The following is a 6,896-nucleotide window of genomic DNA, read 5'->3' as shown; positions in this document are numbered from 1 at the left end:
GTATGGGGTGTGGGCCGGTCTTGGAGCGAGACATGAACCCAGCGATAGGTGACTTAAATGGGGATTTCGATGTGGATTCAATATATAACTTATTTAAGAATATTCTAAACAAAGCACAGGAACGTAGTATACCATACAAATTGAATAGATCGTATACTAATGACCCAAAGTGGATAACAAAGAATTTGAAGAACCTTATAGGTAAAAAGAGAGCTTGGTACAAAAGGATTAAAAATGGGGAGGTCACTTTAGAACAGGAATTCGTACAACTGGTTAGAAATGTTAAAAAAGAGATAAGGAAAGCAAAAAGAAACTATGAAGTTCGCATAGCAGGGCAAGCAAAGACAAATCCTAAAGGGTTTTTTCAGTTATATCGTACTAAGACTAGGGAAAGGATAGGTCCATTAAAAACTGAGACAGGTCAAATAACAGATAGTGATGAAGAGATGAGTAGTATTTTTAATAAATATTTTGTATCTGTATTTACTAAAGAGGAACTTAACAATATGCCTTCAGCCGAACAAGTCTATGTGGGTGGGGACGAGGACAGGTTGACGAGATTAGCAGTTACCAGGGAGGATGTTCTTAAACAAATAGTAAAACTCAAACCAAACAAATCCCCAGGGCCGGATGAAGTGTTTGCTAGGGTGCTTAAAGAATGCAAAGAGGAGCTTTGTGACCCACTGTCAACCATATTTAATAAATCAATAGAGTCAGGCAGAGTGCCAGAGTTTTGGAAAGTTGCTAATGTGATACCAGTTTTTAAGAAAGGAGATAGATCACTTGCGTCTAACTATCGACCAATTAGCCTAACGTCTATTGTGGGAAAGTTACTCGAATCTATAATAGCAAATAAAATTCGTCTTCATCTTGAAAAATATAAATTAATAATTGAGTCGCAACATGGTTTTATAAATGGCCGTTCATGTTTAACAAATTTGTTATCTTTTTATTCTAGCATTGTTGAGGCAGTTGATAGTGGTAAGGATTGCGATGTTGTATACCTTGACTTTAGCAAAGCTTTTGATACAGTGCCACATGAAAGACTGATTAAAAAAATAGAGTCTCATGGTATTGGGGGTGCTATATTAAGCTGGATTAGGGCATGGCTATACCAAAGGAAACAGAGAGTTAGTATAAATGGAATCAAGTCAGAGTGGGAAAATGTTGTAAGTGGAGTGCCTCAAGGCTCTGTCCTGGGACCTCTGTTGTTTATAATATATATAAATGATTTAGATTCAGGTTTGAGTAGCAACATTTGCAAATTTGCCGATGATACGAAAATCGGTAGGGAAATTAATTCGGAGGAGGACTCACTATCACTTCAAGTTGATCTAGATAGGGTTTTGAAATGGTCAAAGGATTGGCAGATGCAGTTTAATGCTGATAAATGTAAAGTTCTGAGGTTAGGTAATGATGATAGAGTTACAAGATACGAGCTAGATGGTGTTGTGATTGCGAAGTCGGATTGCGAAAGGGATCTGGGAGTTATGATTAGTAAGAATTTAAAACAAAAGGATCAATGCATAAATGTTCGTAATAAGGCAAATCGGACACTTGGATTTATTAATCGCAGCGTTAGTAACAAGACACCTGGTGTGGTTCTCAAGCTATATCTTGCTCTAGTTAGGCCCCATTTAGATTATGCAGTTCAGTTTTGGTCGCCATATTATAGAATGGATATAAATTCACTTGAACGTGTCCAGCGTAGGATGACTAAGTTAATTCCCCAAATTAGAAATCTTTCATATGAAGAAAGATTAACAAAGCTTAAGTTGCATTCACTGGAAAGGCGAAGAGTTAGGGGTGACATGATAGAGGTTTACAAGTGGATGAATGGACATAACCGGGGGGGATATTAATAGGGTATTAAAAGTATCAACACAGGACAGAACACGAAACAATGGATATAAATTGGATAAGTTTAGATTTAGGAAAGACTTGGGTAAATACTGGTTCAGTAACAGGGTTGTTGATTTGTGGAACCAATTGCCGCGTAACATTGTCGAGGTGGGGTCCCTCGATTGTTTCAAGCACGGGTTGGACAAGTATATGAGTGGGATTGGGTGGTTATAGAATAGGAGCTGCCTCGTATGGGCCAATAGGCCTTCTGCAGTTACCTTTGTTCTTATGTTCTTATGTTCTTATGTTCCCCAAATTAGAAATCTTTCATATGAAGAAAGATTAACAAAGCTTAAGTTGCATTCACTGGAAAGGCGAAGAGTTAGGGGTGACATGATAGAGGTTTACAAGTGGATGAATGGACATAACCGGGGGGATATTAATAGGGTATTAAAAGTATCAACACAGGACAGAACACGAAACAATGGGTATAAATTGGATAAGTTTAGATTTAGGAAAGACTTGGGTAAATACTGGTTCAGTAACAGGGTTGTTGATTTGTGGAACCAATTGCCGCGTAACATTGTGGAGGTGGGGTCCCTCGATTGTTTCAAGCATGGGTTGGACAAGTATATGAGTGGGATTGGGTGGTTATAAATAGGAGCTGCCTCGTATGGGCCAACAGGCCTTCTGCAGTTGCCTTTGTTCTTATGTTCTTATGTCTAGCTCGTACTTTCAAGTACGAGCTAGATGGTGTTGAGATTGCGAAGTTTGATTGCGAAAGGGATCTGGGTGTTACAATTAGTAAGAATTTAAAACCAAATTATCAATGCATGAATGTTCGAAATGAGGCAAATAGGACACTGGGATTTATTAATCGAAGCGTCAGTAACAAGACACTTGGAGTTGTTCTTCAGTAATATTTTGCTCTGGTTAGGCCCCATTTAGATTATCCAGTTCAATTTTGGTCGCCTTACTTTAGAATGGATATAAATTCACTTGAACGTGTACAGCGTAGGATGACTAAGTTAATTCCCCAAATTAGAAATCTTTCATATGAAGAAAGTTTAACAAAGCTTAAGTTGCATTCACTGGAAAGGCGTAGAGTCAGGGGTGACATAATAGAGGTTAACAAGTGGATGAATGGATATAACGAAGGGGATATTAATAAGGTAATAAAAATATCAACACAAGACAGAACACAAAACAATATGTATAAGAACATAAGAACAAAGGTAACTGCAAAAGGCCTATTGACCTATATGAGGCAAGCTCCTATTCTATAACCACCCAATCCCACTCGTATACTTGTCCATTCCACGCTTGAAACAATCCAGGGACACCACCTCCACCACGTTACGTGGCAATTGGTTCCACAAATCAACAACCCTGTTACTGAACCAATATTTACCCAAGTCTTTCCTAAATCTAAACTTATCCAATTTATACCCATTGTTTCATGTTCTGTCTTGTGTTGATATTTTTAATACCCTATTAATATCCCCCCTGTTATGTCTATTCATCCACTTGTAAACCTCTATCATGTCACCCCTAACTCTTCGCCTTTCCAGTGAATGCAACTTAAGCTTTGTTAATCTTTCTTCATATGAAAGATTTCTAATTTGGGGAATTAACTTAGTCATCCTACGTTGGACACGTTCAAGTGAATTTATATCCATTCTATAATACGGCGACCAAAACTGAACTGCATAATCTAAATGGGGCCTAACCAGAGCAGGATATAGCTTGAGAACCACACCAGGTGTCTTGTTACTAACGCTTCGATTAATAAATCCCAGTGTCCTATTCGCCTTATTACGAACATTCATGCATTGATCCTTTTGTTTTAAATTCTTACTAATCATAACTCCCAGATCCCTTTCGCAATCCGACTTAGCAATCTCAACACCATCTAGCTCGTATCTTGTAACTCTATCATCATTACCTAGCCTCTGAACTTTACATTTATCAGCATTAAACTGCATTTGCCAATCATTTGACCATTTCAAAACCCTATCAAGATCAACTTGAAGTGATAGTGAGTCCTCCTCCGAATTAATTTCCCTACCGATTTTCGTATCATCGGCAAATTTGCAAATGTTGCTGCTCAAACCTGAATCTAAATCATTAATATATAATATAAACAACAGTGGCCCCAGGACAGAGCCCTGAGGCACTCCACTTACAACATTTTCCCACTCTGACTTAACCCCATTTATACTAACTCTGTTTCCTTTGGAATAGCCATGCCCTAATCCAACTTAATATAGCACCCCCAATACCATGAGCTTCTATTTTTTTAATTAGTCTTTCATGTGGCACTGTATCAAAGGCTTTGCTAAAGTCAAGGTACACAACATCACAATCCTTACCACTATCAACTGCCTCAACTATGCTGGAGTAAAAAGTTAGCAAATTTGTTAAACATGAACGGCCATTTGTAAAACCATGTTGCGACTCGTTTATTAATTTATGTTTTTCAAGATGAAGACGAATTGTATTTGCAATTATTGATTCAAGTAACTTTCCCACAATAGACGTTAGGCTAATTGGTCGATAGTTTGACGCAAGTGATCTATCTCCTTTCTTAAATACGGAATAGTGAAGCAGAAGATTTTCTAGAATTAATTGACGATTGATTTCTTACGCAACACATTAAGGAACCAACACGGGGAAATAATATTTTAGATTTAGTGTTAACTAACAGGGAAACACAAATTAATGACATCGAAATACGGAGTGAGCTAGGGAACAGTGATCACAAAGAAATCAGATTTAGCATAGAATGGAATAGACCTGTAGGAGAAAATTCTGTTAAAGTGCTAGATTTTCGAAAAGCTGATTTTAATAGCCTAAGAAATTTTTTGGGTCAAATTGATTGGAAAGTCTTGGGTATGGGGTGTGGGCCGGTCTTGGAGCAAGACATGAACCCAGCGATAGGTGACGTAAATGGGGATTTCGATGTGGATTCAATATATAACTTATTTAAGAATATTCTAAACAAAGCACAGGAACGTAGTATACCATACAAATTGAATAGATCGAATACTAATGACCCAAAGTGGATAACAAAGAATTTGAAGAACCTTATAGGTAAAAAGAGAGCTTGGTACAAAAGGATTAAAAATGGGGATGTCACTTTAGAACAGGAATTCGTACAACTGGTTAGGAATGTTCAAAAAGAGATAAGAAAAGCAAAAAGAAACTATGAAGTTCGCATAGCAGGGCAAGCAAAGACAAATCCTAAAGGGTTTTTTCAGTTATATCGTATTAAGACTAGGGAAAGGATAGGTCCATTAAAAACTGAGACAGGTCAAATAACAGATAGTGGTGAAGAGATGAGTAGTATTTTTAATAAATATTTTGTATCTGTATTTACTAAAGAGGTACTTAACAATATGCCTTCAGCCGAACAAGTCTATGTGGGTGGAGACGAGGACAGGTTGACGAGTTTAGTGGTCACCAGGGAGGATGTTCTTAAACAAATAGTAAAACTCAAACCAAACAAATTCCCAGGGCCGGATGAAGTGTTTGCCAGGGTGCTTAAAGAATGCAAAGAGAAGCTTTGTGACCCTCTGTCAACCATATTTAATAAATCAATAACTGTAATCTCAGTCCGGGACTGTAGCACTCGTGCTCAGGCGTCTCTCTCTCCTGCTTTAGTTAGGACGTTGCAATCTATGCACTTCCGTGATACCTGTTTCCTGGCGGGTGGTGTCCCGGCCTATATCTTTGTTAGTAGGGATTATGGCTCTCGCCTTGATGGCGTGTATGTGCACAAATCTTATGGTCATGTCCGCTCTTGGGCCACTGTTCTGGTCTGTTTTTCGTACCATAGTATGGTGGTGGTGGGCGGTGTTGTCAATGATCAGGTGCGGTTGGGTAGGGGTTGGTGGAAGCTAAATTGTGGTTTGGTTAGATACCCGTTGGTGGTGGAGGAATTTGGTGTGATGTGGAGAGCGCTAGTGCTGCGGAAAGTTGATTTTGTGTCTTTGCTAGATTGGTGGGACTGGTGTAAGGTGGAGTGCAAACGTTTCTTTGTTCGTATCTCTAAGCGTCTTGCAGCGGAACGGTATGGTCTTTTGAATTTGTTGCAGGCTCGATTGCGTCAGCTTTATGGGCTCATGGACCAGGGTTTGGATAGGTATGATGAGATTGTATTGCTGAAGAGACGGATAAATGGGTTGCAGGAGGAGGTGGCTCAGGGTATCCATATCCGTCTATTGACGTCTGAGCGTGTAGAGGGTGAGAAAGTCTTTTCCCACTTATTGGGTAAGGTTAAGTCTCCTAGGTACTCTACCGTTATGACTGGTATTCGCAGGGTGGATGGAACGGTCCTCACTAATACTGATGGGTTGGTGTGTTAGGTTCGGGAAGAGTTGGAGGGTTTGTATCGGAAGGTAGAGTGTATGTCGGCTGATTGTGAACATTTTCTTAGTTTTTGCCAGAATGTGTTGTCTGTTGAGGACAATGTGCCATTACTGAGAGAGTTTACGGATAGGGAGATTTGGGAGGTGGTTCGGGGTTTAGCGAATGGGAAGGCGCCTGGGTCTGATGGGTTGCCGGCGGAATTCTATAAGTGTTTATGGGGGGTGATTGGGTCGGACTTCTTAGAGGTGGTGCGGTATAGCCTGAGGCATGGTGTTATTAGTGGGTCACAGTCATTTGGTATTATTCGTCTCCTGCCGAAATCTGGGGATGTGCAGCTGCTCTCAAATTGGAGACCGTTGTCTCTCCTGAACCAGGATTATAAAATCCTTTCCAAGATACTGGCGAATAGGCTTCGATTGGTTTTGGGGAAGTGTATTTCACAGGGGCAGTTTTGTGGTGTTCCGGGTAGGTCGATTATCTACTGCAATAATTTGATGAGGGATATGATTTATTATCTTTCGGATAATGTTGTTCCATCGGCCATGGTAAATTTAGATTGGTCCAAGGCTTTTGATAGGGTGGATATGAGTTTTGTGTTTCAGGTGATGGAGAGGGTTGGGATTGGGCCGCAGTTTCTCTTGGGTCAGAATGCTGTATAGGGGATGCAAGAGTAGTGTTTGTAT

The sequence above is a fragment of the Procambarus clarkii genome, chromosome 16 (genome assembly GCF_040958095.1).
Source record: "Procambarus clarkii isolate CNS0578487 chromosome 16, FALCON_Pclarkii_2.0, whole genome shotgun sequence".
Taxonomy (NCBI): Eukaryota; Metazoa; Arthropoda; class Malacostraca; order Decapoda; family Cambaridae; genus Procambarus; species Procambarus clarkii.
The sequence above is the reverse complement of the archived record's forward strand: the minus strand, read 5'-3'. Positions refer to the sequence as shown.